The sequence below is a fragment of the Psammomys obesus genome, unplaced genomic scaffold (genome assembly GCF_907164565.1).
Source record: "Psammomys obesus unplaced genomic scaffold, mPsaObe1.curated_primary_1811, whole genome shotgun sequence".
Classification (NCBI taxonomy): Eukaryota; Metazoa; Chordata; class Mammalia; order Rodentia; family Muridae; genus Psammomys; species Psammomys obesus.
Window position 1 is genome coordinate 4,597,798 of NW_026596040.1, and position 23,587 is coordinate 4,621,384.

General features: G+C 44.2%; 1 pseudogene; it reads right to left on the reverse strand.

Moving 5' to 3' along the window:
- The window catches only part of LOC129688057 (tumor protein D52-like), a 21,830-nt pseudogene extending 1,587 nt beyond the window's left edge, over nucleotides 1-20,243 (reverse strand).
- Nucleotides 20,244-23,587: the final 3,344 nt, after the last annotated feature.

Genomic DNA, 23,587 nt, shown 5'->3' on the forward strand with positions numbered 1-23,587 from the left:
CAAAGCAAAGCAAAGCAAAGCAAAGCAAAGCAAAGCAAAGCAAAGCACCCAAAACATAACAAAAAGCCAACCCACTCTACACAGAAGGTAGGTGTGAAGACTGAATTGCTATGCTGGGCTCCATGGTCTACATGGTTAGTCTGGGCTACTGTTCTTAGACTTCAGCTCCATCTTCTGATGTACAATTTGCAGGTCTATTTGCATTCTTAAATTGCTCTTCACCATGGCATAATCACTGTCCTTTCCCTCCACTAGTCTGGCAACTCCCTGAGGTCCTTGTAATGTTAACCACAAGAGGACTCAGACCTATCTCTCCTTTATGAGGGACTTAGGGCAAGTTGCTAAAATTGAAGAACCTCTCATGCATGCAGAGGAGTGCACTCCTAGTATGGTGGAATATGAGCAGGACAGGGAGTCCCTACCTTCCATCTTGGTCTAGAACATGGAGCACACTCTTTCTCTAGCACCCACACTGACCCTGGTCTCCAAGATAGTTCACGAGTTGGACTTGATGTCTCCAGTGTCATTCCTCAGAGGCTTTGGGCCTGTGTGTTGGGTGTCTATTGTGCCAATGTCTCCCCTCACTCTTTCATCACGAATTCACCTAAACCAAGTGTATTTTTGTCATCTGCCATCTCACTCCTTATGGCTACAGTGGAAGCTGTTAAAATAATACTAAGTATAGCCATAATAATAGCTGTCATTTATTGGCCATCTGCTACATTCTAATAAGTTGCTAGGAGATTTTTTTTTTCATTAAAATTTTTTTTTTACAATCTATTCATTTTATATCCCAATTGTAACCCCCTCCCTCATCTCCTCCTGGTCTCTCCTTCTTTGCCCCCACATCCCCTTCCCCTAGTCCACTGAAAGATGGAGTCCTACACACCCTTGCCCTGAAATCTGACCATAGCTTATGAAGTCTCACCAGGACTGCCTGGATCCTCTTCCTCTGTGGCCTGGCAAGGCTGCACTGCCAGGTGGAAGTGATCAAAAAGCAGGCAACCAAGTTCATGTCAGAGACAGCCCCTGTTCCCATTACTGAGGGACCCACATGGAGACTGAGCTGCCTATAGGCTATGTCTGAGGAGGGGGTCTAGGTCCTCTCCATGCACGGTGCTTGGTTGGTGCATCAGTCTCTGCAGGACTAAGTTGCTAGGAGCTTTAAGCACATGATCTTGTTTATTCTTCACAACAATTCCTTTGCCATAGATACTCATTTTGGGCAAGGTTGCCTTTGTGAACACGTGACTCTTCTTTGTATGAGGGATACACAAAGAACACCCAGTTTTGTTTTTTCCTGTCTCCTGTAGATGTGTCGGTCAATCAGAATCTTTTGTTAGATTCTCTGGACATCAGTCAGGAGACAGGGAAGCAACAAGAGATGGAAGAACCCAACACACAGCTGACAGTAGCATCTGAACAGATGTCTTATTGCCCAAGCTGACAGAACTTTCAGCTACAGCTGGGTTTCTATGTGAGCACACCTATGCTTCTATAGATTCTGACAGAGTCTTCTCTTACTTGAGTCCTGTTGCTTGTAGCCATATCCTATCACAGCAAGAACTGCATACCGTGTAAGGTTTAACTTTGAAGCATCCCTCACAGACTTCTGTGTTGAAGCATTAGTCTCTGAGTGTGGTGTTCTTTTCAGAATTTCTGGAAACAATATCTATATTTTTTGTGTGTATGAGATCAAGTCTCATATAACCCAGGCTAAAACTCACTGCGTAGCTGAGAAGATCTTGAACTCCTAATCTTCCTGCCCTTAACTCTCAAGTGCTTGGAATTTAGATGTGTGCTACCACGTCCAGTTGTGTTTTTTTGTTTTGTTTTAAAGACGGTGTTTTGCTACGTATTCCAGGCTGATTTCAAACACCTGGCAATCCTCCAACCTCAATATTCTGGGAGTTGGAGTTACAGGTATGTGCTACCAGACCTGGCTGGGCGGTGACCCTGAGAGCTTTAGCAGGTGTGGTCTAGCTGGAGGGGACAGGTCATTAAAGGGTACACCCATGGGACTATATCTTGCCCTGGCTCCTTTCTGTATCTTTTTTTCTGCTTCCTGGCAACCACGATATGAGTTGCTTTTCTCTACCACAGGCTGCCGACCACAATGGACTGAGGCTTCTGAAGCTGTGAGAAAAGCAAAGCTCCCTCCATTAAGTTGTGAGGTGCCTTATCGTAGCAGTAAGTAAAGTATTGCCACTGTCCCGATTCTATAGGAGAAGAGATTGAGACTCAGAGGAAATAAGTGTATCAAGGCTGCGTATGACTATGTGGCAGGGCTGAGGCTCAAACTTGTGGATCTTAGGTATCAGAATCCTTTCTTCCTCCTGACCTCTGCTGAGTAAAGGGACTTGAACTCTGCTTGTGAAGTCTATCTGATATGGGGAGAATAATCACATGGTCTGCTCTTCAGAAAAGACCCATGACTAGGTGTCCTCTCCATTTAGCAAGACATGCAATGCCCCCCCTTTTTAAAAAATCTATAGCTTCAATTAAAAAGCAAAAACATCCAACTGCATAAAACGTCATCGCTTGAAGTCCCCAGACAGAAAGCAGGCGAAGAACAGTCACAAACCAGAGGTGAATTCCGTTCATTTCTCAGTAAATGAAGATGCGTTTGCTGAAAGACTAGCCTGGAGGCTTGAGGCTTGGCTGCAGCAAGCTGGTTACAAGGTCAGTTCATAAATGGTGAAAGATGGGCAACAATGGCTATCGCTGGCTCCAGGTCCAGGAGGGACAGCATGTATCTGTGGGAGGAATTCTGCAGCACGGATTTTGAGGGACCAGGACGACCTGAAATACGCTCCTAGCTACTTCCGGCATTCATCAATGACTGTCCTAGGAGTTGTTCTATTTTTGTCATTTTATTCCTGAAGAAAGTTTTTATAGAGGTGGCTCTAACTGTAGTGTATAGGTATGAAAACTGGCATTCAGAAAAGCTATCAGAGGCCAGAGAGATGGCTCAGCCATTAAGAATATTGGCTGCTCTTCTAGAGGACCTGGGTTCAATTCCCATTACCCACATGGTGGCTCATAACTGCCTGGAACTCCAATTCCATAGGGCCTAACACCCTCTTCTGGTCTCTGCTGGCTCTGCTTGCAAGTGGCTCACAGACACACATGTGGGCAAAACATCCCACTACATAAAAAATTTAACAAGTCACCAGTTGCTGGAGATTACATAGGGAAGGATAAGTAGGACATGAAGCTGCTTTGTGCTTGAGAGATTTAGCCTACAGCCTGGCAGGTGACTTTCTTTCCCTCACCAGACCTGTTTTGGATCCAGGAGAACCCTTATGGTCAAAGCCTTGAAGCTGGGAAGACCTGCTTGTCATATTTCTACCTACTTCTGGGTAAACAGATGAGCCTTCCTGATGTCAGATTCTGTTTGTCAGGGGTACTTTTAAGAGCATGTCATAAATAGAAGCAAAGGCTGAGGCTCGTAGCCAAACTTTGGGTAGAGGGCATGGAATTTTATGAAAGAAAGGGGAACTAGAAAGACTTGGAGGGTACAGGAGCTCCATAAGGAAGCAAAAATAAGCCCCCCCCAAAAAAAGCCAAAAAAACCCCAAAAAATCTGAGCCCTGGGAGCCCTGCAGAGACTGATATCCTAACCAAGGACCATGCATGCAGAGGACCTAAAACCCTGGCTCATATGTAGCCCATAGACTCAGTCTCCGAGTGGAGTCTCTAGTAAGGGGAACAGGGACTGTCTCTGGCATGAACTCAGTGGCAGGCTCTTTAATCACCTCCCCCTGGGGATTGCAGCCTTACCAGGCCACAGAGGAGGACAGTGAAGCCAGTCTTGATGAGACCTGATAGGCTAGGGTCAGATGGAAGGTGAGGAGGACCTCCCCTATCAGTGGACTAGGGGAGGGGCATAGGGGGAGAAAAGGGAGGGAGGGTGGGAAGGAGGAGATGAGAGAGGGGACCACAGAGGGGATACAAATCGAATAAATTGTAATAAATGATAATAATTAAGAAAAAAAACCTAAAAGAAAGAACATGTTCTAAGAGATAGGATCGTAATAGCACGAGGTCCAGCAAAGCAGGCACACTGTGGACAGTGTTGGCACTGTTGCTGGGTTTTCACTTACTAGGCCTTGTAGGCTCACAAGTATCTGGGTTTATCTGCCCCAGCACCTGCAGTACTGAGGCTTCCTTCTAACTGCAGGCTCTTCAAACTGGCATTCTAACTCCCAGGGGCTCTCAGCCTCCTCCTGGGTTATTGCTGAGTGTCTGTGTGCTGCCGGGACACAGGAATACATAGGATTGTATTAGCATCACACAAAAGCTCGTGGGATAGAAAACTTCAAACAAATTTAAGCAAAAGTCTTTTATGACTATAAACTAAAAAATGGAGTGGATTTGCGTAGCTAGCTCTGACTGTGAGACCTAGGCTCAAACCATCCAGCTAGCAGTGGGCTTCCTTCTGCTAACATTAATTTTTATCTTCTATGTAAAGGTGTGTGTGTGTCTGGGGCGTGCACACATTTTTAATACTTCTTACATTGGTATGCTCTTTTTACAATTATTGAATATTTTTATTATTTTTGAAACTAAAATATAATTACATTACTTTCACACCTTTTCCTCCCTCTGTCCCCTCTTATATGCCCTCTTGGCTCTCTCAAATTCATGCTCTCTTTTCCTTTACTATATTATATGTACATGCATATTTTTAAATAGATAAATACAACCTACTCAGTTCATAAAATGTTACTTGTATGTATATGATTCCAGGTCAGGCTTCTCCCTGGGGAAGGCTATTGTTTAGTTGCCTGTAGTTCTTTGCCTAGGACTGAGAAGGCAGGATCTTGCCCCTTCCACAGAGGCGTGTTTGTTGATGTTGATGTGGTCTTTGTTCAGGTCTTGTTTATGCAGCCATGCTGGTGAGACTTCATGGGTATAGCTTCCCTGATGTTTCTAGGAAACACAATCTCACGGCAAACTCCTTGTTCCTCTGGCTCTTGTTATTATTTTTTAAAGTCAGCACACAGAATAATGGGTCTCATTTGGCTTTCCCATGCCTACGGTGTTATTGCACTTTGCTATCTACTGTCCTACCTAGATATCTGCTTCCTACCTAGATATTTCTATCTAGTAAAGTTTACATCAAAGGAAACTTATCAAGCAAAAGAGTGAGTGGCAATGGGCCAGAGGTTGAATTTAGCCTACTTGGTTGGAATTTGACAAGAGACTTCTCATTTAAGTTTAATTTGAATTAAATAAGGGTATCTTCTTGTTGGTTTAGATGCCTTCAAAAGCTCAGACCCTGAAGCAATAAAAATTCTAATGTACCTGGTCACCTATATAGAGGCAGAGACTTCCCACAAATAGCCATGGTATAGTCAATAGTTTCCTAGCCCTAAGAGGCTATCATGGATTTCCTGTGATTGTTATGTAAAAAAAATGTATATATCCAACTTCCAATGTCATGTATTTCAGTTAAGATACACAGAAATTCTGAGATGAACCAAATAGGAAATAAAGGTGAAGACTTGTTAGTATTTTATTTACTTCAAAAGTACAAAAGAGTTATGTACCCACATGCTTTCAGATTTAAGAGTTAAAAAAGGAAATAGCCCAATGCTTCCTTTCAACCCTGGACCCAACTGGGAGTGCCTGATGCCAGCAGTTTCTGGTATAAACTCTGGTGGCATTTGCTGTACCTATAAAGCAAAGATGCCTCTTTTTTTCTTGCATCACCCTCTTCAAAATATTAGTAAAAGCAAAAAGTGTGCTTACTCTTCAGTACTCTGCTTTTCTCACTCAACAATACCCTCTTCATGGGAATTCACTCTTCCTACTGAAGCGGTGTCATAGAGATGAGCGTGATGAGTATGAATAAGGGTGGAAGTGTTGCTTTCTGAAACCCAAGGGGCATCATTGCTTGGGAGCTTAAGATGAGCACAGCACATTGTGGGGTTGGACAGATGCCTCAGTGGTTAAGAGCGGTTGATCTACCAGAGGACTCAGGTTCGATTCCCAGCATCCACACAGTGTTTCAAACCATCTGTATGCTAGTTCCAGTGGATCTGGTGTCCTTTTCTGACTTCCATAGGTACCAGGCATACACATGGTGCACAGATATATATGCAGGCAAAACACTCATAAACATAAAGTAAGTACATGTAAAAAAAGAAAAATTAAATATATCTAAAAAATTGTCCTCTGAATAGAGGTAGGCAGTAGTAAGTTAAACACCATGACTAGTTAGCATACCATTTTTCCCCCTGAAACATTGCAGCTTTGTTGAAAGGTACTTTGACCATTAGAGAAGATGAAATTCCATAGAGTTATACCCTTGATGTAGCCTCTGAATATTGTATCTGGTATAGTGGTCCTGGAGACCCTTGAGAAACTGACTAGGCTGTGCACTTTGACCCCAGCCAAATCTATATTGTGTATGTGTATATATACACAGATATTTCAGTAAATAGAAAAGCTGATTGCAACATTCTAGGACACTACAAGCTAATAAGAGATGTTTCCACTGTTCTTCTCCTGACCATCATGTGATGATGGAGTTTGGTCAAGTAGCAATTCATGTACAGTGGTTGTTAACAATGCAGATATCTATGAATTGGTGGTCAAGGTGGCTCCTTTTGCTCCCCAAACAGGCAACTGTTAGTCCTGTTTGTTGCCACCAGAGCTCGGTAGTCAGATCCTATTGCTGAAGACCTCATACACACAGGTTGTAGGTACACAGAGAAATCAAGCTGGAGCTGAGCTGGGGCTTCGTGCCCTCACATCCATCCCTTTGCGAGCTGTTGGGGGAGAAGAATCAGCAGTTTTACTCAGTCGTGGACTCTGCATGCCACACTGCCAACCTGTCCTGCAAGCTGTGCCCACTGGTGCGGCAGTGCCAAGTTTGTTACATTCTGTTTGGAGGTGAGGTTGGGATGGTCGTACGTCCTAGTTGATGTTGTGTTAAATAGACACAATATGACCAAGCTGTTTTCTAAATATTTATATCCACACCCATCCGTTAATGCCTCGGTCAGTTACTGTAGAAGCTCATGGCTGGTCAGAGTGGTGAGAATAAGTAATTGTTGTGTGCTTAACCTCAAATGGGACATCTGTATCATGCTCCCCCAAGGTCCAAGGAACACTGTGGGAGAGGGGGTGGAGAGACTATCAGAGCCAGAGGAAGGGGCAGGATGCTGTAGAATGATGTCTTTCAGGCATGACAAGGCTCATGTACTCATAAATTCACAGCAGCTGCAATCATTTGAACAAGGTTGGGCCAACATCCTATGAGAGAGAATGAAGGGGCCTGTGATACTGCAGCCCCCACCCTCACCACGTGCCAGAGGATTTCTAGGCAGTTAATGATGGTTGTGCAAGGAAAAAAATGTTGTTCAGGTGCTGGCACGTTGTCCATGCTTCATAAATAATCCTCCTCGTAAGATCCTAGGAGCAATTCTAATCAAACCAACTGGGTTGTCCCCTCCCAAAGAAAAAGGACAACTAGTTGGATGAAGGAAAATGAGCAGGAGTGGAAGGGGGACAAAAGAGGATAATGGAGGCTGAATATAATCAAAATACATTATACAAATGCATGAAAATATGTGAAACCATTATTAAAATTAATATATACTAATAAAAGAATATATTCCTAAAAAGCATCATAGACTTTATTATCAGAATGTGAGTGCAGAGGGAAGGAGTTCAAAATTCCGTCACAGGCAAGGCAAGCTAATCTTAAATCCAACTTTTCATCTGGAAAGCAGGCCAACGCTAACTGTGTCCTTCCTGGAACAGCATAAACGCAGGACACCAGGGCAAGCTGGGAGTGGAGCGTCCAGTGGGGATAGGTGTTAATGTACCTTCCATGTCACCCCGTGTTAGGATTCCTCCTCTTGTTTTTGGATTATGCAGATTAATCTGTATTAGTTTCATCTCTGATTTAAAGTAAAAGCAGTTTAATTACTTTGAAGCTAGTTGCCATGACCATGGAGTGCTAAGTGACAAGACAGTTGTTAGAAACGTCTTCTGGGGGTGGTGGATTTTTATAGGGACACTTAGCAGTGTAAGGTGAGGTTTACGGTACAGGATGATTACCACAGCAGCCGTCCTGACATCTGTTCTTCTCCATGCTAAAAGGCTGTTTATCCCCACCGTGAGTGAAATTCTATCAGGAGAGCGGGCTGAGAAACATCTAAAATCAAAACACACACCTCCTCTTGAGTTGTTCCCATGATTCCTGACAATGAAAGGGAGTCTTTGGAATAAATGGTGAGGAATTTCTTCCTATCTGCACAAAATCAGTTGAAAACGCCGTGTTTCCCAATTTGGGGGACCTTTTGCAATCGTGTTTCTGAGTGGAACTCACCCTCCAGCTGTTTTGTCAATTTTTCAGCCAAAGCAGGGAAGACTCTGATAGGCCTGAAAATCCGGACTTCTGCCAAGCCCAGTGTGTATGTGTGGCTCTTTCTCTGTGTGTACATGTGTTTGTTTCTATTTTGTATGTGTGTGCATGTGCACCTATATTTTTCCTCCAGTCATCTTAGGGCTGAGAAATGAAGACATGGGAAGTCCATTCATCACAGGGACCTGCCACTCTGCCTGCACTGTGGCTCTCAAGGGAGCCTTAACAAGGTGCTGCTGACTCCGGTCCTCAGCCCGCCTCCAACCAACTCTGGAAACACTAATTTGAAGCTGTTATATCACTCCCTCCCCATCCTCCCACGGGCTTAGCAGGGCAGCCTCTCCCTAGTTCACCTCTGGGCCCACCCTCCCCCATTACCATCAGGGATGTGGGTGAAGAAAGCAGAAAACTGGATAGATTGATAGCCTGGGGTCACATCGCTCCTCACACATGCTAGATATCACGTCAATTATTTGCCATCCAGAGATATCATTGCCGGCAAATCGCATTATGAAGAGCCTGGAAAATGAAAGCTTATAAATTCTAATCCAGACCCATCTCTGGCAGCTTTGGAATTCAGTGCCAGCTTCTCAGAGGTGTCTGGCTTTCTCCCGGGGTATCTTCCCAGTGTCACCCGTTAGCCTTGTCAATGCTCCTCTTTTCAAAAGTTCCCTTGTGGTTCTGGAGTTTGATAGGTCTGAAACACGCACTTTCCTCCCAGTCGACTCCTCAGTTAGGCATTTTCTACAGTCCTAGATGATACCAAAAATGGGCGTCTGAGAAGATGGCAAATGCCACTAGTTAAATATAGCCCAACACGGCACCTCCAAATGGCTGGCAGACAGAACGCGGGGGCGCAGGCTCTGCTGCCAGGCAGTGACTCAACCTCTACCAGCCCGTTTCCTCATTTTGTGAGTGAGACATCGTATCAACTGTGATGCTTGCTGTGGGTATTAAATTAGATTGTCTACATTGCATAATTCCAGTGGCCTCATGGAGCTGCCCATACCTTAATGCCCCACATTGAAAGCCTCTGTAGGCCTGAGCGAAGCTGACTGTCCTGGCTAGTTTTATGTCAACTTTATATGAGCTGGAGTCATCAGAGAGGAGGGAGACTCACTTGAGAAAATTCCTCCATAAGATCCGGGCTGGGCCCAAGCCTGTCGGGTGTTTTCTCAGTGGTTGAGAGGGTCCAGTCCATTGTGGCTGGGACCACCCCTGGGATGGTGGTCCTGGGTTCTATACAAAAAGCAGAGGAAGCCAAGTAAGCAGCACTGCTGTGTGCCTCCAGGTTCCTGCCCAGCCTGAGTCCTATTCTGATGTTGAACTGTGACATGTAAGAGCTCCACCCTAACTTGCTTTTGGTTATGGTGTTTCCTCACAGCAATGGAAACCTTAATTAGGACACTGATATTTGTCCAGTTCTGTGCTGTAGTAGCTGGTCCCCCTGGAGGCTGGTCCAGGAGGTGTCACATGACCTTCTCTGCCCACCTTCTCTGCCCAGTTTCCAGTACTTCATGCGATTCCCTTCTTTTTTCCTCTTAAAGAAATGCTGGCTGAGCTAGTGTGGATCCATCTGCCTCCGGAGCGGGCGTGCATGTAAGAGCAGCTAGCTGTAAACGAGAGGAAAGCCCCTGCTCGCAGGGAGTGGTGGCACTGTGAGGGTGGTGATTCAGGGGAAGGCAGGAGGAGCAGGTGGTAGAATCTGACCCGGAAGTGAAGCATGAGTGGAAGGAGGAGCCAGTTCACATAAAGAGTGTTCTTGAGCTTCAAGTCTGCTGAGGGAAAAAGGAGAATGGCAGGAAAGTGTGCCAGGAGATGACCTGAGAGAGGGACAGTCTAGGCCTTAGACGTCTTATGAATGTGGACTGTGTTCAAAATGTATGCAAGAATTTTATTTTTAACTTTGCAAAGATTTCAAAATCTCTTGCTATTAATTTCCTCATGGCTCTATTATTATATCAGCTTTTTCTAGACTTTTAAAGCAGACATAATTTGTCAGAGGTTAAAAAGGAAAAACGTTTGTGTCCTGCTGAATAACATCACATTTAGCTTAATGATTATGAAACTTGACTATCAAGAATTAAAGTTGCTGGGAGAGGGCCACACTTACTTGTGGGTCCCAAACAGCTCTGAGGTCTAAAAATAGGAAAATATCTCTTTTATAAACTATTACAAAACTCTCAGTTCAAAATAAATAATTTTGGTTTTTTGAGACAAGGTTTCTCTGTAGTCCTGTCCTGGAACTCTCTCTGTAGACCAGGCTGGCCTTGAACTCAGAGATCAGCCTGCCCCTGCTTCCTAAGTGCTGGGATTAAAGGTGTCCATAACTGGCCAGCCTAAAATAAGTAAATATTTTTACAATTTATACAATTTTATTTATACTCACCAGTTTTACGTCATTCAGAAATCTACCAGACTTCTCAAAATGACGGTGGGAAGTAGTTTTGTCTTTGTAAACCAGAGCTTACACTTGGAAGAAGAAGCTTGAAGCCTGGCCCCCTGTGCAGAAATCAGAGGGGATAGGTCCTTGGTAAGTTGTGGTTGGTCGCGTGACTGAAAAGCATGACTGACAGAAAAACTAGCAACTTTACTACAGCAGAGGCTCAACACAAAACCTGCAGTGGGAAGCTGTCGGATCGAAGCCAGAGATTTTGCTGTGAGATTATAGACTAGGGGTAGTTATGGGTACAAAGTAGGGAGGATACAGGGAATAGAGCAAAAAAGATCAGAAGTTTTAGTTTTTGGTGTTTTTTTTGGCCAGAGATTGGATATTGCTATGAGTGACCAGAGAGTAGTGAAGAGTGAGTAAAAGAATGTCAGGTTAGCTGGGCTGTGGGGACACACACTTTTAACCCCAGCACTTGGGAGGCAGAGGCAGGAGCATCTCTGAATTTAATACCAGCCTGGTCTACAGAGCTAGTTCCTGGAGAGGATTACACAGAGAAACCCCTGTCTCAAAGAAAAACAAACAAACAAACAAACAAACAAAAACAAAGAAAAAACCCCAGGGAAAACAAATAAAAACAAACCCCCCAAAGCAAAACAACAAAAATGTCAGGTGGTTTGTAAGTGCCACTGGACTGGTTTGTAATGGCCAGCAAGTGCCAAGGAGTAACAGTGTGGAGCATGAATAGATTCCAGCAAAACAAGCTACTTTACTTGTGGAAATGCTAATTACTATGATTTTGGTAAACTGTCACCATTTAGCTAAAAAGGAGGGACTTTACCAGATGACAGGGCTGTGGCTAAAAGTGGTAGAGAACTGGCTTTCTTTTCGTTTGTGGATAAGATAGTAGAGGGCAGGTGACAGGGAATGGGCAGTAGTGGTCTTTAAATCAAGAAGTGATGGTGGCTTGGACTAGATATAGCATGAGCAGGGATAGTGGGAAATGGATGGAGCAAGTTTTTCAGGAAGCTAGGCTAGAACCTAGAGAAACACTGATAATCTTGCCACCCATCCCAGCATCGGCCTTCCTGCCTTGGATGCTTTCCTGCCAGCCGTGCCTCTCTGTGAACCCAAATTCCTTTATCACTTAGGCTTTCCCTTCTGTGAGCTCTGCATGAGAGCTGGGCAATTTTGAGCAGGGGATGGTCCTATTTTTAGAGCTTTATAATGACAGCCTCCTAAATGCCCAGACCTGCGCTAGTCCTTTTAAGGACTATGGAAAAACTTCTGGAGCCATTATCATACTAATGCTCATCGTGAGGAGAACACCATTATACTTATATGAGCAGAGACATTCCCTTTCTGCTCTCACCAGGCTTTCTCCTGGGACTGTGTTTCCCAGAATAGCACAGTGGTAACTCGAAACAGGGCTGTTAGGAACTCCATGTTCAGAAGCTTGCATGCATTGAACATGCTGCCTAACATCTTGAAAGCTAATTTTCTATGTGTGAAAAATGGGAAACCACTTTCTAGGGCACTTAGGAAGATTCCAAGAGGCTTTGTGTGAGATCTGGCAGATGTACAGCCAATTGAAAGTAAATGAGCTCGTACCACTATTGCCATGCCTAGTATTGTTTTTATTGACTTGAAGAGGTCTTGCATCTATTAAAATGGAACACTACCACAGGTCCTGGTGTTTTGCCTTTTCAGATGATTATACACTCAAGAAATATGAAAGACCTTGAAAGGCATGTCCTCTTGTCTCTTGATGAAAGAAACATTTTTCAGAGATCTGTCTGAGATTTCTTGAGATCTGTTTGATGTATGCGGTGGTGTGGCTTGGGGATAGTTATTAGCTTTTCCTGTGGTCAAATGGTTTCCAAGCCTGGAATGTTCTATCCTGTATTCCACACTTTACTCACAGACCCAGGCACTTCCCTTCACAGTCATCTTATCTCTGTGAGAAGATGGGATATCGGGATGCACTGCCTCAAAAGAGAGTTTGCAACTGACTGTTATGAGTGAGAAAATTCTTTCACATATTGATCCCTCTTCAACCTCTACTAGTTCAATATTTTTAACTTACAAGACCAAAAGAATGCTGGATGTTTTTTTGTTTGTTTGTTTGTTTGTTTTCTTTCCATCTCTCCCTCCTTCCTCCTTCCCCTTCCCTCCTTTTCTCTCTGGTAGAGAGAGGGAAGGAGATATCAATTCAGAGTAAAAAAAAGTTGCCTTAGCTTTGGGTTCATGAGTATGTTGAATTCTAGTTGAGTCTGATAGGTGACTCACTGGTCTGAGCAAAAACTGTGGTCAGTGGTACCCTTCCTGCACTCAAGTTTGACTTGGCATTTATTTCTTGCTAGATACAACTTAGAATTCGTTTCCTGTAGAAGCTGGTGGAAGACCTTATTTTCAGAATTCTCTTGAGATGTAGGGTTAGGAAAAGGGGTCTTGCAGTAAAAGCAGGGACATGGACCAGTCACTACAAAGGCGGTATTAAGAATGGACCCAATCTGGGCCAAGACCTTTGGTAGGAGTTACTTAGAGTTACTTCCCTGGATAGTAGCTATTATGATAGAGCCTAACGTTTCTGTTGCCGACTTTGTATACACCATTGTCTCCATCAAGCTGTCAGTCCTATCAGGGCAGGGAAGCAGAGGATGCGGTCTGCATGAGGAGGACCTGATGGGCTCTAACTTCGTAAATTAAGAAAATAGTCTATATGCTGTGATGCTTAACCTTGATTGCCAGCTTGACAGGATCTGGGATCACCTAGGAGAAAATCACCTGGCCATGCCTGAGGGGGATATACTGAGGTAGAAGTATATACGCTGATTATGGGCAGCCCCATTCCCTAGGCTGGAGAAAGTGGACAGAGCACCAGTGCTCATCTCTCTTCTTCCTCACTGAGGTTGCCATGTGACCAGCTACCTCAAGCTCCTGTGCGTCACGGTTTCCTTGCCATGGCCACCTGTGTCCTGCAACTGTGAGACAAAAGAAACACTTCCTCAGGGGGGAATAAAAAGGTTGCTGTCAGGTTCAGTGGAGAAATTACGGGATGCGAATTGGGTTATCCAATGGTCGGCAAAGCCTTGTAACCCCAGGAAAACATGCTGTGGCTTTTAGACTGAGTGAGACATACACCCCCCACATCGCCGTCTAGATTCAGATTTGAATCATTCTTGCTGGTAGCAGTGTGTCATGTCAGAGAAGTCACTTTCCCAGCCTCCATTTAATTCCTTAAAACATTATTGTTTTTATTTAAGTGTGTGTGTGCAGGTGCCCACAGAGCCCCGAAGACGGCGTTGGCTCCACGCAAGCTTGTGAGGCACCCCATGTGGGTGCTGGGAACTGAACCTAAGTCCTCCGGAAGAGCAGCAAGTGCTCTCTTCTGGAGCCACCTCTCCAGGTTCTACCTTGGCCTTTGAAAATAGGGATGGCGGTATCTATGCAATTGACTTGTGGTGACAGTTGTGATGGAAAGTGACATGCAGCTACGAGCGCTTAATATCCGTGAACCATGGTCTGAGAGAACTGTGAATAGGACATTTTGTGCTTGCAGAGAGTTCGTTTCACTAGTTTCCTTTTATTTCATTGGCAGCATATGGGTAAAGCCAATAAAAGTTCAGGTTGTGAAATATAGGGTGAATTCTATTTGGAATGGGAGTTCTATCTTTGGTTTGTTTTTCCTTTTTTTTTCTTTTTCCTGGACCAGAACCAGTATTCTCTAAATGGACTCCACACCTCAAGCCACCCAGCGCTATCACATTCATCTTTGTCCATTGCTTAGAACGTGCCTGGAGCTGGCTATGGTGACTTAAATTCAGAATACGTTTACTTATAAGGTGAAGAAAGATGGATGACTTCAGCCTCCTGAAACTGTTATTAGAAAGTTAGTATACTAACCTATCAAGTGAGCGCAGGAAAGGAAGAGAGGTGTGCCCCGGGGAGAGCGAGGGCCCGGCTTAAGTGAGGAGTTGTGATGGATTGGCTTGCACCTGTAAACTGAGCCTGGGGCACCCTGGCTGTGGGGAATTTAGCCCAGATGTTCAGCGACTGACATAGTTGCTGTTCAGTTTGAGTCTGTGACATTTGTCCTTTTGATTGGATTGTATGAGACATTTTACAGCACTTCCTTGCCACTGTTTAGAGAAATGACCTCATGAGAGCCAACCTTCTTTCTTGTTCTATTTTATGAGATTGCTTCTTGCCAGGAAAAAACAAAACAAAACAAAAAACAAACAAACAAACAAAAAAACCTCTTTGAGCTGGGAGCAAAGCTCAGTTGTACAGAGCCTACCCAGGGTGTGAAAACCCCACCACCGCCATGTTGTTTGATCTCCAAAGCTTCAAGAAAAGAAAAATAAGATGGTTTTATGTTGGTTTATCTACCCACTCAGTTTCCCTAGCATTCTACAGATACAGGCCAGCCTCAGGCAGCAGGAGGCTTTTGCGTCTGGTTTTTAGAATGAACTGCATAGTTGAGGGGGTTCCCTGGTCTTTCGAGGCCAAGTGACAGAGGGGGGCTGTTCTGGAATACTGAATGCTTGGCACCTGCCTTTGTTTCTGAGTTCTTTGTGGGTTGTTAAGGGCTTGGGAGTGAGATAGGTTTAATTTGTGTCCTGTCTTCATGCCTTCTCAACTGTTATCTGGGGCAAGCTAGGAATCTTCCTGAACCTGCTTCCCCTCCCCTGTAGGATGGGACTAGAGACATTATTTTATAAATTTGCCATGACGGTTCTTGACGCACTTAGTGGTACCTGGCAGCACAGAGTAAACCCGACAGAACAGGCGCTGCTTGTTGGTAATTACAGCTGCCTTGCCTTTTTCCTGCCTCTGCGCAGTAGTGATTGGTTGGTCTGTTTCCCTGGTCGTGGATAATTTCTTTCTTTGTCCATGTCACTTTCTGTTTCTATTTTCCCTCTGGCCCTTATAAGGAAGAACCCGCTAGTCCACAGTTTAAACCACTGTGCTGCATTGAATTCAGTCCAACGGCTTAAGGTGGCAGTGGCTAGCCGTTCTTAATCCATTTTCATTCACATTCATCAAGAAAAGAGACTATATAAGCAGACATGGTGGTTCCTGCCTATAATCTTAACACTTAGTGGCTGAGACAGGAGGATTGTCTGTTCAAGACTAGCCTGAGTTACATAATGAGACTTCCACCCCCCAAAATATGCATCTAAGTTCCTCACCTCGCTCATTTTTACTCTCTTCATCCAGAAAGAAAAAAAGGAAAAAGAGAGAATGAGAATATATCTAATCATTTTTGGCCTGCTTAACTAAAACTCTAGAGTTTGCTTGCCCTGGTGGTTGGTTGGTTTATCTATCTATCTATCTATCTATCTATCTATCTATCTATCTATCTATCTATTTATTTAATTTTTTTGAGCTCCTGGGTTGTCTGGTCCATTTCTGGAGTTAGGAAACTGGTCAGCTTGTTCAAGATGTATGCTTGAGGTTGGGAATGTATGGTCCACTCTAAAAATGTCATTTAGGGATTTACCAGAAGGAAGGAAAAAAGGCAGGCAGAATCTTGGGTAATAAAAGAAGTGCTAGTTGAATTAAAAATGACATTTTATGCTTTTCATCTTCAGTGAGGTAAGTGGAAACACTTCAGTCATGTGGCTAGATGGGTATCTGTGTGAGGCCTTTATCACTACAAGGGAAACAATAATTAGCAGTTGTTCTTTTTGGAGACAAAAAAGATCACTGTGTAGCTAGGGAGTTCACTCAGTGAATAAAGCACCTGCTCCTCAGACAAGTGTGAGGACCAGAGTTCAGATCCTCAACACCCATGTAAAATGGGGCAGACACGGTATCCACCTGTACCTTTAACCCTGAAGGGACAGCTGGCTAGGCAGACTAGCTGCAATGGATGAGCTTTGGGTCCCGTAATGAACAGACATCCTCCACTGAGGGGCATCTGGGCTGTTTTCAGCTTCTGGCTATTACAAATAAGGCTGCTACAAACATGGTTGAGCAAATGTCCTTATTGTGTACTTGAGAATCTTTTGGATATATGCCTAGGAGTGGTATAGCTGGATCTTGAGGAAGCACCAGATTGCTTTCCAGAGTGGTTGTACAAGTTTACATTCCCACCAGCAGTGGAGGAGGGTTCCCCTTTCTCCACAACCTCTCCAGCATGTGTTGTCTCTTGAGTTTTTGATCTTAGCCATTCTGATGGGTGTAAGGTGAAATCTTAGGGTCGTTTTGATTTGCATTTCTCTGATGGCTAATGACGTTGAGCATTTCTTTAAGTGCTTTTCTGCCATTCGATATTCCTCTGCAGAGAATTCTCTGTTTAGCTCTGTACCCCATTTTTTAATTGGATTACTTGGTTTTTTGCTGTTTAACCTCTTAAGTTCTTTATATATACTGGATATTAGCCCTTTGTCAGATATAGGGTTGGTGAGGATCTTTTTCCAATCTGCAGGCTGTTGTTTTGTTCTGAGGACAGTGTCCTTTGCTTTACAGAAGGTTTTCAGTTTCATGAGGTCCCATTTATTGATTGTTGCTCTTAGAGCCTGTGCTGTTGGTGTTCTGTTCAGGAAGTTGTCTCCTGTGCCAATGAGTTCAAGGCTCTTCCCCACTTTTTCTTCTAAGCGGTTTAGTGTGTCTGGTTTTATGTTGAGGTCTTTGATCCACTTGGACTTTAGTTTTGTGCAGGGTGATAAGTATGGATCTGTTTGCATTTTTCTACATGTAGACTTCCAGTTAGACCAGCACCATTTGTTGAAGATGCTGTCTTTTTTCCATTGAATGGATTTGGCATCTTTGTCAAAAATCAGGTGTCCATAAGTGTGTGGATTTATGTCAGGGTCTTCCTTCATCTCTTCCTGATCCTACCCCTTCTTCTTTCTCCCTCTCCTCCTCTCCCTAGTCTTCAGAAAGGGGAAGCCCCCTTCCCATACCAACTGACCCCAGACTATCGAGTTTTATTAGGACTGCCTACATGCTCTTCTACCACATTTTCTTTATCCATTCTTCAGCTGAGGGACATCTGGGTTGTTTCCAGTTTTTAGCTATTACAAATAAAGCCACTATAAACATAGTTGAGCAAATGTCCTTGTTGTATGATAGAACATCTTTTGGATGTATGCCTAGGAGTGGTATAGCTGGGTCTTGAGGTAGAATAATTCCCACTTTTCTGAGAATGTGTCAGATTGATTTTCAAAGTGGTTGTATGAGTTTCCACTCCCACCAGCAGTGGAGGCATGTGGAAGACTTGGAGGAAGGCCAGAGGGGACAAGAACACCACAAAAGATCAACAGAGTTAACTAACCTAGGCCCGAGGGTGTTCAAAGAGATTGAACCACCAAACAAAGAGCATGTATGGACTGGACCTAGCTGCCCTGTAACATATAGCTGATGGGCAGCTCGGTCTTCACGTGGGTCCCCTAGCAAGTGGTGTGGGGGTCTGTCTCTGACATGGATGCAGTTTCCTGTTTTTAAATCACTCTCTCCTGGTTGGGCTGCTTTGTCTGGCCTCAGTGGAAGAGGGTGTGCTTAGTCCGGAAGTGACTTGACGTATTGGGGCAGGTAAGTGGTGGTGGGTTCCCCTTTCCTGAAAAGAAGGAGAGAGGGGAGAGGAGGAAGAGCGTGGGAGGGTTGGACGAGGGGGAGGGTTGTGATAGGGATGTAATGTGAATAATAAATTAATGAGAAAAATAAAGAGCTGCCACGGTCATGGTTTCTCTTCACAGCAATAAAGCTCTGATTAGGACAGCACATATATTTTCTTCTTTCTGGTTTCTTTTTTTCAACCTCATAATGTAAAGTTGTAACTTATTACTTTTTATTGATAGTATTCTATTTTGTGTAAGAATATAGCGCATGTTTTTCTTATTGATGGTATTCGTTCTATTTTCAAATCTTAGTATTTATGGCTTTGTGAATTTGTCTCTTGATATCCACAGGCATTATTCTTTGAGTATGTACTTTGAGGTGGGTTACAGGACAAAACCCCATTATGTATGTATATGTGTGTGTGCATATGTACGCGTGTGATGCACATAGAGGTACGTGTTATCACAGTATATAGTATACTATCACAAATGCTATCCATTTGCACACTAGCACATTGTATATATAAATATATTGTATACTCTCATGATAAATAGTGTATCATTATGAATTACATATACATATATATATAATATTTGCTTATTAGTAAGTGAGAGAGCCTGAGAATGTCCAGTGTCAGTAAGACTAGCAAAAGTATTTCAAAGTGGCAGCCTCACCGTCTCACCAGCAGTGTATGAAGGGTCCGCGGGGGGGTGTCTGTTCCCTTTCGTATTAATGTCAGTCCTTTGCATTTCATTCAGTTACATTTTCCATCCAGCTTACATTTTCCTCGTTACCAAGTGGAGCACATTTCTCAGGTTCATGGACTTTGGATATCATCTTTAATGTCCCTTCCCTATTTCCTTCCTAAGTTTCTTTACAGAATTATGATTAGTAGGAATCTTGTCTTTCATAGAGAGAGTTCTGTGCCCTCGTCTGGAGCCACTGCCCACGGGTCTTGCACCTCTGCTGGACTGTTGCTGTGGGTGACTCCTTTCATATGAGACTCCTCTGCTCAGCCAACATGTTAATGCTAACTCTCGCCAACCCTCCCGCTGTGTCTTCCCTTCTGCAGAGGCCACCATGAACCAAAGCTAAAGCTATGTCATGTCAAGCTACATCTTGCTGTTAGCTCCTTTTCATCCATACTAGAGGTCTGTCCCCACCTGGAACTCATCTCGCTCCTCACTTCAGAGTTCCAAGATTCATTTTCCCGTACCTCCCTACATCCTCAGTCTCCACCTCGTTTCAGATCCATCGCTGAGCAACCTAGCTTGAGCTGCTTGCTGACTATGCTCTTCAGCTTTTCAACTTTTGTGAGCTGTCACTCATATTGGAGTGGGCTTTGGTGATGCAGTTCTCTTTGAGTCATTTCTGCCTCTGTAAGTTACCCCTCACTCAAATTCCTTAAAAAAAAAACCTAAAACAAACCAGTAAAACTCTTTGGTTCACCATGTTAGATTTCGGTCCGTCACCAATTTCCTACTAGGGTGAGTAAACTGTTCGTTCATGTCTCTCTAGGAATAGTGTTACTTACTGAACAGCCACTTTAACATCTTCCAAGTACTCTCCTTGCCTTCAGTCTTGTCCCCTTCAAATGTTTCATTTATACAGTTGTGAGAAAGAGCCTCAGAAATACAATACCAATACCCCTTTCCCATCTTGCGGTGGCACTTCATAGTCTACTGTGTGTGTGAGGTCTAGATAGTCCTCTGCATTCCAGACTTGTTCTCTTGCTAGTACTGGGGCCAAGCTTAGCTTCCCTTTCAGCTCAGTAAGACAACCTGCAGTAGCCATTATTGTCTTACCTAGTTGGCCCTTGCCATCTTTTGGGTTCAGTTCTCTTTCGTCTCCTTCAGAAGAGTAGATGTTCTGACACAACAAGCCCAGCACAGTGCAAAGCATCTCTACGATGTTTACTCTGCAGCATTCAACAGGCCTATTTGGGATGATGTCTCCTATCAGTCTAGACTCTCTGAGGTCAGGGCCTTGTGTGATTGAGGCACACAAGCTATGGCAAAATTGGAGAAGAAATTTTTTAGAAGACAAAACAATTCATAGTATTATATCTTGTAGTTAATGATATTTAGTGTGCTGAATAAAGGCAGTGTGCCCACCTGTGCCAGCTAACACCAAGAACTGGAGGCTGGGTTTGAGTAGATGCATTGGTTTGGGAATATCTGAAAGTAAAAAAAAAATGACAGCTATAATGACACAATAAAAAAATGAAACTTCAGAGTTCAGAAGGTGTGGTTCGTACCCCCACATCTTGGAATATGTCTCTTTGTAGCTGTGGGAAATTGGCACTATTTTTTTGGTCATGAAAATGTCTGACTATGTTGAAATGTCTCCAAAAACAGTAATCTGCAATTATCGCCTCTTGTCCTGGCAGTTATGTCATACTGAGCACATAAAAAGACAGCCATAACAATCTTATGTAGAGTCATATAATCTTACTATCATCCAACCCAGTGGAAATTTAATTTGTAAATGGAGCCTCAGTCCTGAAGTAAAAGATAAGATAATAAAAGGTTTACAGCCTCTGTTTCCAGGCTCTGTCCCTGAGCTATTGGGAAGCATCCTCCATTGCCACAGGAAAGGTAATGAATTCGGAGAGTTTCCTCCAAGGTTCCGTTAATGTGCCATTGAGACCATTTGTGCATGTGGTACGTGTGCATACATGTGTGAAGTGTCAGGGCAAGAAGAGGAATTGGTTTCGAGCTGGAGAACGAGGGAAAGATGTAAGCACTGATCCTGCTGGAGGGTCGCAGAGTCTCTCCTGAAACACGCGAGAACGACGGAGTGACCTAACGATCCTTGCGCTGGCCAGAATGGAGCTGCTCAGGGCCGTGTTCCATCCCTGCCATGAGACATTATTTCTGTACTTCGGAAGGTCAGATAATTTTGGAAGTACTCTTTCTTCTATGATAGACAATCAATTTCTGTGGCATTTGTTCAGTCACCAACGAATACGCTCTTCTAGGCATTTCGGGGTATTCCGTCAGCCACAGCCATCATAAGTGAACTAAGGAACTTTTCTGCCCGTTTAAAAAGATCAGGAAATTATGCCTCTCACCCTGACAGGAAGGAAATGGGGGAATGGAAAGTGCAGCTGCGATTCATGAAGTATTTCACTGAGAAGAGAACGCAACCCTGGTCTCCAACCCCTGCCTTCCTTCTGTGAGACTCTCAGACAGGCGGACACACTGCTGCACAGTGTGTGTGTTCTGAGCACTGGGAACTGAACCTGGGCCTTGGTGCATGCCAGGCAACTGCTTTATCTCTGAGTCACACCCTTAGATTAATTATCATACCACCTTTGTATTTTTGTCTAACGTGTGTGTCCCTGTATGTGTTCTTGTGTGTGTGTTCTTGTGTGTTTGTGCATGTGTGTGTGTATGTGTGTGTGCTTATTGGGAATGAACCCAGGGCCTTGCGCATACCTTGTAAGTGATGTGTGACTGAACTCTGCCCCAGCCCTTCAGTGTGTTGACTGGTAGATCTGCGAAACAGCTGGTACTCAACAAAACCCAGTTTACGTCATTAAGAAACAGATTGTGTTTAACATGACCTTGTAATCATCTGTTGCTCTATGACAGTTCCTGAGCAACTTGTGTGCAGGGTTGGAGACCAGCGGCTTAGATGAAATCATACTGCCAATTGTGCTCTCCGCAGAGAATCGGAAGTAAGAAAGTAATGCTGAAGGGGATGAATTTTTTAATTTTTTTTTTTATTGGTGTGACTTGGTTATAGAGAAGGAAAATCCAGCGTTCACCCTTCATCATCTTCATCAACCTATCACTGTGCACCTCAGACACTTAGGCAAATGAACATTCCGATCTCTTCCCATCCCTGCTTTGCTCCGTGCACACTCAGCCTCAGATTTCTTCAGGGAACCAGCTTGCTTTCCCCTGAGAACGTCCCAGGGAAGGTTTGTCTCTTTTTCCTCCACGTGGGAGGGTTGAGAACACTCGTTCTCATCACTCCCCTTAGCCTTGTTACAGGGAATATTTAGTGCTGCAGCGTGATGGGCGGCGGGATATCTCAGATGTGATAATTCTGCTCCCTGCCTCAGTGCACACGGTATTGATTGTAAGCCGTCAACCTTTCTGCATGCTTTCCGGGGGTCCCAGAAGCTAACAGCTGCAGGGAGGGTGATGCATCAGGCAGGGGCACGTGTTTTGTCAGCCAGCGCTGAGCTCAGTCACTTGCTCTTAATGCATCTTGGCTCACTAGTGCTCATTTTTTTTTTTTTTTAAATCCCCTGACTCCTCTCAGCAATCCTTTGGTGTTGCTTGGGTCTCCATATGTCGAGTTCTCCTTACTCAGTAGCCGCTGTTCGTCCTGTAATCTTCCTAAGGGCAGGGGCCAGCACTGACTTTGTTACCCATGAGCGTGTTTCTTCACTCAACAAACATTTATGGAGCATCTGGTGTGTGCTGAACATTGCTCCAAGGAGGAAGAGTGGACTAAGCACCGTCTCATTCATACGGAACTTAGGGAGTTGGGAAAAAGCCTGACTGAGGCTGTGACCCTGCACTTGAGGTCATCAGTGTCTCCTTGGGACTGGAGTAATCAATACTCGCTAACTTCAGATGGAAACCAGGGTTTTTCAGATTGCTCACTCCTAGCCTGCTTCAGATAGGCAGTCCCCAGGGGTGACTCCCATTAAGGACAAGCCTTGCTTTCCGACTGTGTCCCTTACCTTTCAGGACTGTCTGTCTCCTGCCCTGGTAAGCATGCTAAGTTCCTTACATACCCACATGCTGTTTTTCCTGCACATCCCAACCCCAAGGCGTGGAATGCTCTTTTCTCTTCCTCCGGAAAACTCCCTCCCATTTGTCTTCCAGCTTTCACCCAAGGAATTGAGGTGGTCTTGCGTGCTCTCCATGCCTCCCTGACTGGCATGGTATATGGAATATGTTGATCTATTTTTTTTAATATTTATTTTTATTTTATGTACATTGATGTTTTGTCTGCCTGTGTGAAGGGGTCGGATCCCCTGGAACAGGGGTTCTAGACAGTTGTGAGCTGCCATGTGGGTGCTGGGAATTGAACCTGAGTCCTTTGGAAGAGCAGACAGTGCTCTTAACTGCTGAGCCATCTCCCCAGCCCACATGTTGTTCTCTTTTGTAGTTATAGCAGAGCCATGCCAATGCATGTTTATGCAGTACCTCTGTGAGCTAGGCACACATCTGAGAGCTTGGAGTGTGTCAGATCTTCTCAGTCTTCACATTGAATTTACAGGC